Raw genomic sequence first — 13699 nt, 5'->3', positions numbered from 1 at the left:
TAGAAAATTGTCTGCATCAAGTCCAGGAAGACTATCAGGAGATCTTAAAATTGCAAACAATATTTTAAGTGAGCAAAATGCTAATTAAATATAAACACTTTTATATTTAATGTTATAAATTGTTTAAATTAATTTTCTTACAGAGTACTCAGAGACTGCAGTACTGAAAATTTATTGTAACCAATGTTATTTATATTTTTTAAAGGAAGCATTTATGCTGACAATATTTTGCACCTAATAATCCTCTTACCTTGATCTGCCATCTACCTCTTACTCTAGCAAGTTGGTTGCTTAGATGTATCTGACTCTTTGAGACCCCATGGAATGTAGCCCACTGGCTCTTCTGTCCATGAAATCCTCCAGAAAAGAAGACTGGAGTGGGTAGCCATTCCATTCTCCAAGGGATCTTCCCAGTCCAGGGATAGAATTCAGGACTCCTGCCTTGCAGACAGATCCTTTAGTGTCTGTGCCACCAGGGAAATCCACCTCTTATTCTGGTATATTTGTACTATGTTTATTATTATTATATTTAGATACACTTTAATTTGTTTTTATAAAATGTTGATTTGTGTTTTGTATTACATTATAATTTGTGAAGTTTTGTGGCCTTAAAATACAAAAAAAAAAAAAAAAAATTAAGAAACACCCCTAATCCATGTATATCTATTTAATGTATTTTATTCATGTCTATAGTATTGTGTAGACAATACTTCCCTTGTGACTCAGTGGTAAAGTATCCACCTGTCAATGCAGTATCTATCCCTGGGTCAGGAAATGGCAACCCACTCCACTAATCTTGCCTGGGAAATCTCATGGACAGAGGAGGCTGGAAGAATACAGTCCACGGGGTCACAAAGAGTCAAAAAGGAATTAGTGACTAAACAACAGCATAGCCTTGTGTGACATAGTAACCTTACACTTTTTTTTGTTTTTTTTGTTTTGTTTTGTTTTTTTTAGAGCATAGCATCTTCTTTCCCAAAAGGAGTTTTTAATGAATTTTCATTATGCAGAAAAAATGCCACTGACTACTCTTTCCTTCAGTTTGCTTAGATCTCCTCGTATTCTCCTGGGTTCATGCACGACTACATATATTTGAATTGTTACATACAAATTAGCATATGTCAATTGTAGTGAAAATGCTCCTAGGGAAAGATTATGTTTTAGGAAAATTTGCATCATAATGAGCTTTCATTTTTGCTAACATAGTAAATAAAACTAGAACATAAAGAATCCACTTTATGGACTTCAGAGGTCCAATTTTAGGCCTGCAAAGGGGAATAGTGAAGGGCTTGGAGTAAGTTAAATGTGCTCCATTCTACTTGACCTAGACCTCACCTATTGATCATTATATCATAACCTTGACAAATAAGATAATGTCACAGTGCAGAAGAACTGACACACAAATATATAAAGAAACTCTCTTTGAGCTAAATTATTGTCACCATGTAAAATATATATATATATTTTTTATATAAATAAATAAATATATATATATATATTTAACCTGATTTCAGGTAGCCTAAACATATTGAATCCTTTACTCTTCATTTTTTCTCCCAACTACCCTGTAAAGAAATATCAGTTTTGCATAAGAAAATGAAGATTTTCAAATAAATTAAATTATTTGTCCAAAGGAATCATTTGTATATAACATAAAAGAAAGTATAGCAGAGATTTTATCTCTATACATATATGTCTCACATATTTCTATAAAGGGATAATTCTCACTGCAATCTATTATATTTTTCTTATTTATACAAATGTCTAAATTTTGTTGTCTGTTAACTGTTTCAGTCTGTATCACCTAAATAAAGGATTTTTAGGACTATGTGTTGAAATAGTAGGTTGGAGAAGGCCATGGCACCCCACTCCAGTACTCTTGCCTGGAAAATCCCATGGATGGAGGAGCCTGGTAGGCTGCAGTCCATGGGGTCGCTAAGAGTCAGACATGACTGAACGACTTCACTTTCACTTTTCACTTGCATGCATTGGAGAAAGAAATGGCAACCCACTCCAGGGTTCTTGCCTGGAGAATCCCAGGGACGGGGAAGCCAGGTGGGCTGCCGTCTATGGGGTCGCACAGAATTGGACACGACTGAAGTGACTTAGCAGCAGCAGCATAAAAGAGAAGTGAAAATGTCTAACTCTTTGTGACCCCATGGGCTGTAACCAGGCTCCTCTGTCCATGGAAATCTCCAGACAAGAATACTGGAGTGGGTAGCTATTCCCTTCTCCATGGGATTCTCCCACCCCAGGGATCAATCCCGGATTTCCTTCATTGCAGGCAGAATGTTTACCATCTAAGCCCACCAGGGAAGCCCAGTGTGTTCTGTACATTTTTGGAATGTATGGCTTTACATTTTTATCATAATTCTTATATAATTGAATAATACAGTTTTTATATGTATTCAGCAATATGATTAAGTGATATTATCAAGTATAACATAAATATTATAATGTGATTGCAATTATCCATAAATGACTAATAGAAAACTTTAAATATGTATCATATGTTTGTATTTGTATAAATTTATATATGTATCACACTTTTAATTTTTTTCATTTCTAATGTACTTCTATGCATACATTTCTGTGTCTTTATCTATGTATCCATAGGTATCCACACCTATATGTGTATCTATATATTTATATGGGGCTTCCCAGGTGGCTCTAGTGTTAAAGAATCTGCCTGCAAATGCAGGATACATAAGAGACACAGGTTCAATGCCTGGGTCAGGAAGATTATCTGGAGAAAGCATGACAATCCACTCCCATATTCTTGTCTGGAGAATCCCATGGACAGAGGATATGTATCTATCTCTGTATTTATCTCTAGGTATACCATCTATAACATTCTGGTTTTTCAGCTTTAGCACTACTGAGATTTTGGACTGATAAGGGGTATTATGAGATGCTTATAAACATAACTGACCATTGACCATTATATGCAAGTACCACTCACCTTTCAGTTGCAATAAGCTTCCAGTTGTCTTTCAGATGTTGACAATTGTTATTTGCTTAGTAAAAAAGCCCCTATTTGAGAACTAGTGAATATTTCAGACTCTGTCTCTATCTTTATTTATGCACATTATTATACATAGAATATGGGATTTTTAAAAAACATCCTATTTTGGAAAGTTAGGATGTATTTGACTTTGACAAGCTTCACATATGAAAAACCTACATGAAATCTGCTTGCTATGCTTGATGTCTCAACCCAGAATACATATCCTGATAAACCTGCATGAAAACACAAAATCTAACTGTGCCAAATGAATTCATCTTCATGGGAATCACAGACCTCCCTGAGCCGCAGGCTCCATTGTTTGGGCTCTTCCTCATCATCTACGTGACCTCAGCGGTGGACAATTTGGGCATGGTCATCTTCACTAAGGTGGACTCCAGGCTACAGACACCCATGTACTTCTTTCTCAGACACCTGGCTCTTACTGATCTTGGCTATGCAACAGCTGTAGGAACCAAAATGTTGGCAAATTTTATTATGGGTCAAAATTCAACCTCCTTTTATTTGTGCACCACACAGCTGGCTTTCTTCATCATGTTCATTATAAGTGAACTTTTTATTCTGGCAGCAATGTCCTATGACCACTTTGTGGCCATCTGTAAACCCCTGCTTTATACAGTCATCATGTCACAAAGGGTGTGTTGGATACTGATGGCAATCCCCTACCTCTATAGTGCATCTGTGTCTCTTACTGTCAAAGTAAATATTTTTAATTTATCCTTCTGTGGCTACAATATCATCAAACACTTCTACTGTGACTGTCTCCACTTGATATCTTTGCTCTGTTCAAACACACAAAAAATTGAACTGATCATTCTGATCTTCTCAGGTGCTAATACGATTCTCTCCCTTCCAGTAATTCTTTTTTTTTTTTAACTTTACATAATTGTATTAGTTTTGCTAAATATCAAAATGAATCCGCCACAGGCATACATGTGTTCCCCATCCTGAACCCTCCTCCCTCCTCCCTCTCCATACCATCCCTCTGGGTCGTCCCAGTGCACCAGCCCCAAGCATCCAGTATCGTGCATCAAACCTGGACTGGTGACTCGTTTCTTACATGATATTCTACATGTTTCAATGTTACTCTCCCAAATCTTCCCACCCTCTCCCTCTCCCACAGAGTCCATAAGACTGTTCTATACATCAGTGTCTCTTTTGCTGTCTCGTACACCAGGTTATTGTTACCATCTTTCTAAATTCCATATATATGCGTTAGTATACTGTATTTATGTTTTTCCTTCTGGCTTACTTCACTCTGTATAATAGGCTCCAGTTTCATCCACCTCATTAGAACTGATTCAAATGTATTCTTTTTAATGGCTGAGTAATACTCCATTGTGTATATGTACCACAGCTTTCTTATCCATTCATCTGCTGATGGACATCTAGGTTGCTTCCATGTCCTGGCTATTATAAACAGTGCTGTGATGAACATTGGGGTACACGTGTCTCTTTCCCTTCTGGTTTCCTCAGTGTGTATGCCCAGCAGTGGGATTGCTGGATCATAAGGCAGTTCTATTTCCAGTTTTTTAAGGAATCTCCACACTGTTCTCCATAGTGGCTGTACTAGTTTGCATTCCCACCAACAGTGTAAGAGGGTTCCCTTTTCTCCACACCCTCTCCAGCACTTATTATTTGTAGACTTTTGGATCGCAGCCATTCTGACTGGTGTGAAATGGTACCTCATAGTGGTTTTGATTTGCATTTCTCTGATAATGAGTGATGTTGAGCATCTTTTCATGTGTTTGTTAGCCATCTGTATGTCTTCCTTCCAGTTATTCTTATGTCTTATCTGCTCATCCTTGTAGCCATTCTCAGGATGAACTGCATAAGCTAAGCACAAGGCTTTATCTACCCGTGGATCCCACTTGACAGTGGTCACAGTGGTCTTTTGGACTTTGATATTTATGTATATGCAAACACTCCTTTGACACTGATAAAATGGCATCTATATTTTACACCCTTGTTATCTCCATGTTAAATCCCTTGACCTACAGTTTGAGGAACAAAGATGTGAAATATGCACTACAAAAGGTGTGGAATAAGCTTTGTAACATTTCCTCTTAAAGCCTACATACAATATGATTCCTATCACTTAAATTCTGTGCTTCAAACATTTTTCTATGTGTCTTTAAATGGAATAACAAGCACAAATAAGTTCAATGTACTTTTAGAGATGGTCTTTTATGCACCAGTAACACTTTAATGTGCTGTAATTACACTAGCACACAAAGCAAGAAAAACATCTGCCTTCTTTGTGTAAGAGAGATTAATCATAAATATAATTAAGTAAATGTTATTATACAGGAGAATTGATTAGGACCCTACAGAGTATTCAAGTAGATAAGGACATTGAGTATGCTGTGTGTGAGAAAGGAAGAATAGTAGATATAAAAGGTGAGTTTAAATGACTATTGCTTTTATCAACTACCAGAATAAACCTCCCCATGACTATGTGTATGTTTGAGTATGTGCATATGTTTTTTTGTGTAAGAATATCTATCTGTTTGATTCTCCATATGCTTCTAAGGCATATGCAAAATTAAACTCCCCTGGAAAAGTACATGGCAACTCACTCCAGTATTCTTGCTGGAAAATTCCACAAACAGAAGAGCCTAATGGGCCACACTCCATGGGGTCACAAAGAATTGGACATGACTGAGCACACAACAAAAAAATTCAATTTATTGTGGTTTCAAGGCTGCTCAGTGTAGCATAATGATTTGACCTCAGCAATTATCTGAACTTTCCCAAATGTTTCCATACTGCATGGAGGAGGTTAGAGTCTTGATCTGTTCTCATCAGTGAAGTTGCTTTCATACATGAGCTCTAGAAATCTTAATAACTCAACACACTTTGCAATTCAGTAACCTACAAAATCAGCCTGATATTTTATTTGAATCAGTTCATTCTCTGTACCAGTGGACATTCCAATTAAGATCAATTTCTTTGATTATAGTTAGCAATCTGTACTGTGTATACCTGAAAGTTAAGATAGCAGCATTTAAATGTTTTCAACACAAAAGAAAAGGTAATATGATGGAGGTATTGGTGGTGGTGGTGGTGGTGTTCAATCACTAAGTCAAGTTCAAGTCTTTGAAACGCCATAAATCACAGCACTCTAGGATTCTCTGTCCTCCACCATATCCCATCTTTACTGTTTAGTTGCTAAGTCATGTCTGACTATTTGCGACCCCATGGACTGTAGTCAGCCAGGCTCCACTGTCCATGGATTCCCCAGGCAAGAATACTGGAGTGGGTTTCCACTTCCTTTTCCAGGGGATATTGCTGACCCAGGGATCAAACTTGCATCTCCTGCATTAGCAGGCAGATTCTTTACACTGAGCCACCAGGGAAGCTCAGAGTTTGCTCAAATTCATGTCAATTGAGTCGGTGATGCTATCTAATCATCGTATCCTCTGCCATCCCTTCTCCTTCTACTGAAGGTGGTATTACCTCATGCTAACTTGTAATCTTGCTGCAGTGTGTAAGTGTATCAAATAACACATTGTACACCACAAACTTACAGAATGCTGTAAGCCAATTATATCTCAGTGATGCAAAAAAAATAAATAAATCTCTTGAGGTCTCCCATGGACACTTTCAATCTTGTATTTATAATTTTTTGCAGATTTTGATTACCAACCACTTCTGTTTGTTTAATGTTGTTGTTCAGTCAGTAAGTCAGTTCTGGCTATTTGCATCCCTATGGACTGCAGCATGCCAGGCTTCCCTGTCCTTTGCCATCTCCCTAAGCTTGATCAGACTTATGTCCATTGAATCAGTGATGTTAACTAACCATCTCATTCTCTGCCACCCCCTTTTCCTCTTGCCCTCAATCTTTCCCAGCATCAGGGTCTTTTCCAATAAGATGGCTCTTCCCATTAGGGGGCCAATGTAATGGAGCTTCAGCTTCAGCATCAGTCCTTCCAATGAACATTCAGGGTTTATTTCCTTTAGGATTGACTGATTTGATCTCCTTGCAGTCCAAGAGACTCAAGAGTCTTCTCCAGCACTGCAATATGAAAGCATCAATTCTTCAGTGCTCAGCCTTCTTTATGGTAGAACTCTCGCATCTGTACATGACTACTGGAAAATCTAAAGCTTTGACTATGTGGACCTTTGTTTCATGAGGTTGTTACATTTCCTTACCTCTGTGAAGAGCAAGAATATTTCTTGTTTAATATTTGTGCATCTTTACATAAGAGGTCTATTCTATGTTGAATTAGGCTTGTGGTCTCTTTCATGGGGTGACTTTCCTCAATATTGGTTCATAAGAGTTTATAATATATTTTATTATGTTGAATTTGATAATCATTCTTATAAGAAGCAAAAGAAGGTAATTCTGTGGTTCTATAGTTTGTTTCTAGTGAAAGTGTAGTAAGATATGTACGAATTTATATAAATATTAAGTCTTGTGAATTCTCCTAACCCTTCTAAATTTCCACCCTCTCTGGTTATATTTAGCATTTTAACACTCATGAAACTTTATTTACATCATAGAGTAAACATTTTTTTTCACTGTCATGGATTAAATTCTTCATGTTGTCAATCAAATTTGAATTAAAATAATTTATTTAAAGTAATTAAAATAATTCATTAGAATAAAAAGTAATTATAAGTACTCTTTCAAGTGAGGAAATATATATATATATATATATATATATATATATATATAGTTTATATAGGTGTTTTTAAATTACTAAGAAAAATATGTACTGAATATAAACATTTCAAATATAAATACATGAAAATTTTTTGGTTTTTGGAAAATATATGTTGGACAAACATACAGTAAAATGATGATTATTTATTGATAGCTTTTGAGAACATGAAAATGTTTAAATTAATATTTTTGGATATGTATTTTTCTAAATTATCTTCAGTGAATAAGTGTGATTTTTATAACAGAAAAAAGTAAAAGAATCTAATATCTGGATTTGAAAAAAATTAACTGTGACTATTCATATCCCAATATCCCATTTCTAAAATAAATCCTGTATTCTATAGTCCCCCAAAAGATAAACCAGAAAGAGAACAAAATATGTAGAGATATACCAAGTTTTCTAATATATTTTATGCATTTTAAATGTTGTTCTTCAGTCACTAAGTCATGTCTGACTCTTGTGACCCCATGAACAGTAGCATGTCTAGCTTTCCTGCCCTTTACTATCACCTAGAGTTTGTTCAAACTCGTGTCCATTGAGTCAGTGATGCCATCCAACCATATCATCCTCTGTAACCCCCTTCTCCTCCTGACCTTAATCTTTCCCAGCATTAAGATCTTTTCCAATGAATTGGTTCTTTGCATCAGGTGGCCAGAGTATTGGAGCTTCAACTTCAACAGTAATCCTTTCAATGAATATTCAGATTTAAATTTATTTCTCTTTAGTCTTCCCATATATTTTAGTGACTTGCCTACAAATGTTGCTTTTGGTTCAGCCTAGTATATAAACAACTGTGTGCTCAGTTGTGTCTGACTCTTTGCGAACCCATGGACTAGCCCAACAGGATTCTCTGTTCAAGGAACTTTCCAGGAAAGGATACTGCAGCGAGTTGCCATTTTCTACTCCGTGGAATCTTTCTGACCCAGGAATCAAACCAAATTATCTTCTGTCTTATGCATTGGCAGGCAGATTTTTTATCACTACATCACCTAAGAAGCCCATAAAAGCAATTAAGCCTACCCATTTCTTGAATCTTAATTAGTCTGATGATATCTCCCATCTACACATACAATTTACTAAATAAAATAAATATGGTTTGGTCCAGTTAACCTTATGTCAATCTAATAATTAAGCCAGGTAAGAGCTACTAAGTGTGTAAAGAAGACATCTTTCTTTCCCTTGAGCTATTTGACCAGTAATAACCCCTTGACCAGTTATGCTGAAGAAGCTGAAGTTGAATAATTCTTGAAGATATACAAAACTTTATAGAACTAACACTCAATAAAGAGGTACTTTTCATTATAGGGGACTGGAATGCAAAAGTAGGAAGTCAAGAAACACCTGGAGTAACAGGCAAATTTGGCCTTGGAGTACAGAATGAAGCCGGCAAAGGCTAATAAGAGTTTTGCCAAGAGAACACACTGGTCATAGCAAACACCCTCTTCTAACAAACAAGAGAAGACCATAAACATGGACATCACCAGATGGTCAACACTGAAATCAGATTGATTATATTCTTTGCAGCCCCAAAATGAAGAAGTTCTAAACAGTCAGCAAAAACAAGACCAGGAACTGACTGTGGCTCAGATCATGAATTCCTTGTTCCCAAAATCAGACTTAAATTGAAGAAAGTAGGGGAAATCACTAGACCATTCAGGTACGACATAAATGAACCCTCTTACATTATAAAGTGGAAGTGGGAAATAGTTCAAGTAATTAGATTTGATGGGCAGCATGCCTGAAGAACTATGGATGGAAGTTCCGGACATTGTACAAAACACAGGAAGCAAGAACTTCCCCAAGGAAAAGAAACGCAAAAAAGCAAAATGGCTGTCTGAGGAGGTCTTACAAATAGCTGTGAAAAGATAAAAAGTGAAAAGCAAAGGAGAAAAGGAGAAAAGGAAAGATATACCCATTTGAAGGTAGGGTTCGAAAGAATAGCAAGGAGAGATAATAAAGCCTTCCTCAGGGATCAATGCAAAGAACTAGATGAAAAAAATAGATTGTGAAAAACTAGAGATCTCTTCAAGAAAATTAGAGATACCTAGGGAATATTTCATGCAAAGATAGGCTCAATAAAGGACAAGAATGGTATGGACCTAAGAGAAGCAGAAGATATTAAGAAGAGGTGGCAAGAATACACAGAAGAACTATACAAAAAAGATCTTCATGACCCAGATAACCACGATGATGTGATCACTCATCTAGAACTAGATATCCTGGAATGCAAACTCAAGTGGGCCTTAGGAAACATCACTATGAACAAACTAGTGGAGGTGATAGAATTCCAGTTGAGCTATTTCAAATACTAAAAGATGATGCTGTGAAAGTGCTACACTCAAAATGCCAGCAAATTTGGAAAACAGAGCAGTGGCCACAGGACTGGAAAAGGTCAGTTTTCATTCCAACCCCAAAGAAAGGTAATACCAAAGAATGCTCAAAGAACTGCGCAATTGCACTAACCTCACATGATAGCAAAGTAATGGTCAAAGTTCTCCAAGCCATACTTCAACAGCATATGAACCACAAACTTACAGATGTTCAAGATGGTTTTAGAAAGCCAGAGAAACGTGAGATCAAATTGCCAACATCCATTTGACTATCAGAAAAGCAATAGAGTTCCAGAAAAATCATCTATTTCTGCTTTATTGACTATGCCAAAGCATTTGACTATGTGAATCAAAACAAACTGTGGAAAATTCTGAAAGAGATGGGGATACCAGACCCATTGACTTGCCTCTTGGGAAATCTGTATACAGGTCAGGAGCAGCAGAACTGGACATGGAACAACGGACTGGTTCCAAAACAGGAAAGGAGTATCTTAAGGCTGTATATTGTCACCCTGCTTATTTAACTTATATGCAGAGTACATCATGAGAAATTCTAGGCTGGAAGAACACAAGCTGCACTTAAGATTGCTGGGAGAAATATCAATAACCTCAGGTATGCAGATGACACCACCCTTATGGCAGAAAGTGAAGAGGAACTAAAAATCCTCTTGATGAAAGTTAAAGAGAAGAGTGAAAAGTTGGCTTAAAGCTCAACATTCAGAAAATGAAGATCATGGCATCCAGTCTCATCACTTCATGGGAAATACATGGGGAAACAGTGTCAGACTTTATTTTTGGGGGGCTCCAAAATCACTGCAGATGGTGACTACAGCCATGAAAGTAAAAGACGCTTACTCCTTGGAAGAAAAGTGATGACCAACATCAGTTCAGTTCAGTTCAGTTGCTCAGTTGTGTCCGACTCTTTGCGACCCCATGAATCGCAGCACATCAAGCTTCCCTGTCCATCACAAACTCCCAGAGTTCACTCAGACTCACGTCCACCAAGTCAATGATACAGGCATCTCATCCTCTGTCGTCCCCTTCTCTTCTTGCCCCCAATCCCTCCCAGAATTAGAGTCTTTTCCAATGAGTCAGCTCTTCGCATGAGGTGGCCAAAGTACGGGAGTTTCAGCTTTAGCATCATTCCCTCCAAAGAAATCCCAGGGCTAATCTCCTTCAGAATGGACTGGTTGGATCTCCTTGCAGTCCAAGGGACTCTCAAGAGTCTTCTCCAACACCACAGTTCAAAAGCATCAATTCTTCGGCGCTCAGCCTTCTTCACAGTCCAACTCTCACATCCATACATGACCACAGGAAAAACCATAGCCTTGACTAGACGGACCTTTGTTGGCAAAGTAATGTCTCTGCTTTTGCATATGCTATCCAGGTTGGTCTTAACTTTCCTTCCAAGGAGTAAGTGTCTTTTAATTTCATGGCTGCAATCACCATCTGTACTGATTTTGGACCTCCGAAAAATAAAGTCTGACACTGTTTCCATTGTTTCCCCATCTATTTCCCATGAAGTGATGGGACTGGATGCCATGATCTTCGTTTTCTGAATGTTGAGCTTTAAGCCAACTTTTTCACTCTCCACTTTCACTGATTAAAAAGCAGAGACATTACTTTTCCTACAGAAGTCTGTCTAGTCAAAGTTATGATTTTTCCAGTAGTCATGTATGGATGTGAGAGTTGAACTATAAATAAAGCTGAGCACTGAAGAATTAATGCCTTTGAACTGTGGTGTTGGAGAAGACTCTTGAGAGCCCTTTGGACTGCAAGGAGATCAACCAGTCCATGCTAAAGGAAATCAGTCCTGAATGTTCATTGAAAGGACTGATGTTCAAGCTGAAACTCCAATACTTTGGCCACCTGATGCGAAGAACTGACTCGTTTGAAAAGACCCTGATGCTAGGAAAGATTGAAGATGGGAAGAGAAGGGGATGACAAAGGATGAGATGGTTGGATAGCGTCACTGACTCAGTGGACATGAGTTTGAGTAAACTCTGCGAATTGGTGATGGAGAGGGAAGCCTGGAGTGCTGTGGTCCATGGGGTCACAAAGTATCAGACATGACTGCATGACTGAACTGAACTGAGCTATTTATTTATTTATCTTTTGTGGTGGCAAAAGCCCAGAATCACCAGAAATGTCCATCCATTTGCTGTCATAAGAACCTAGAGGAGTAAGGAAAATTTTCATCACCAAAAATATAATCACTTCTAAGTGAAAATTCATGGTAGCTCTAATTATCATAATAGAAAACTGAAAGAACTCACAAGTCTCTCAATAAGTGAATATTTAAACAAATTATCATCAATATCAAGAATATTATTCAGTAACATAGGGAAGAGATTATCTGTACACAGAAAAGTACCAAAGATTCTCAAGATATTTATCTTGAGAGAAAATTCCAATCCCTTTTCTCTATATGACAAAGTGTAGAGATCAAAAAGATTAGTGATACCGAGGGTTGGGAATGGTGGCAGAGGAGGAAAGAGATGTGGTTGTAAAAGGAATACACAGGGAGCATGTGATGAAACAGGTGCTATTGGAATGGGATAACACAGACTGGAAAAACTAAAATGATAGACTATGCAGTAAAGAATAATAAAAAAGAAAAGCAGAATTTGTAAACATCCATGTGATAGAAATTCATGATGAAATAAGAAGTAACAGTAAGTAACTAAATTCTATCTCTGAGACATAAGTAAAAACAGTCACATGGGCAACAAATCAAGGAAGCAACACCTCATATCAGCATAACGTATTATTTTAATTTCCTAAATATAGTAAATACTGTAATAGAACAAAGTTGAAAATTTCCCCACAGTCACACATTTGAGAACTTGTGGGAATACTGACTCTTGGTTGTACATGCCCTATAGATGGAAGGTTTAATCAAGAGTCTTGTGTGCTACAAAAGGAAGGTTAACCAAGAATAAATATATATCTAGAGAGGAACTACTCCACGTTCAAGGTCAGGAAGGGCAGCCGTGAGAAGATACCCCTCGTCCAAGGTAAGGAGTGGCAGCTGTGCTTTGCTGGAGCAACCGTGAAGAGATACCCCACGTCCAAGGTAAGAGAAACCCAAGCAAGGTGGTAGGTGTTGCGAGAGGGCATCAGAGGGGAGACACACTGAAACCATAATCACAGGAAACTAGCCAATCTGATCACACGGACCACAACCTTGTATAACTCAATGAAACTAAGCCATGCCATGTGGGGCCACCCAAGACTGACGTTCATGGTGGAGAGGTCTGACAGAATGTGGTCCACTTGAGAAAGGAATGGCAAACCACTTCAGTATTCTTGCCTGGAGAACTCCATGAACAGTATGAAAAGGCAAAATGTTGGATACTGAAAGAGGAAGTCCCCAGGTAGGTAGGTGCCAAATATGCTACTGGAAATAAGTGGGGAAATAACCCCAGAAAGAATGAAGGGATGGAACCAAAGCAAAAACAATACCCAGTTGTGGATGTGACTGGTGCTAGAAGCAATGTCCAATGCTGTAAAGAGCAATATTGCATATGAACCTGGAATGTTAGGTCCATGAATCCAGGCAAATTGGAAGTGGTCAAACAGGAGATGACAAGAGTGAACGTCGTCATTCTAGGAATCATCGAGCTGAAATGGACTGGAATGGGTGAACTTAACTCAGATGACCATTATATCTT

General features: G+C 37.7%; 1 pseudogene; it reads left to right on the top strand.

Moving 5' to 3' along the window:
• The first annotated feature begins 3244 nt into the window (after positions 1-3244).
• Positions 3245-5095, top strand: LOC138985814 (olfactory receptor 8K3-like; annotated as a pseudogene).
• Positions 5096-13699: the final 8604 nt, after the last annotated feature.

The sequence above is a fragment of the Bos mutus genome, chromosome 26, assembly GCF_027580195.1.
Source record: "Bos mutus isolate GX-2022 chromosome 26, NWIPB_WYAK_1.1, whole genome shotgun sequence".
NCBI classification, from domain to species: domain Eukaryota; kingdom Metazoa; phylum Chordata; class Mammalia; order Artiodactyla; family Bovidae; genus Bos; species Bos mutus.
The sequence above is the reverse complement of the archived record's forward strand: the minus strand, read 5'-3'. Positions and strand labels throughout refer to the sequence as shown.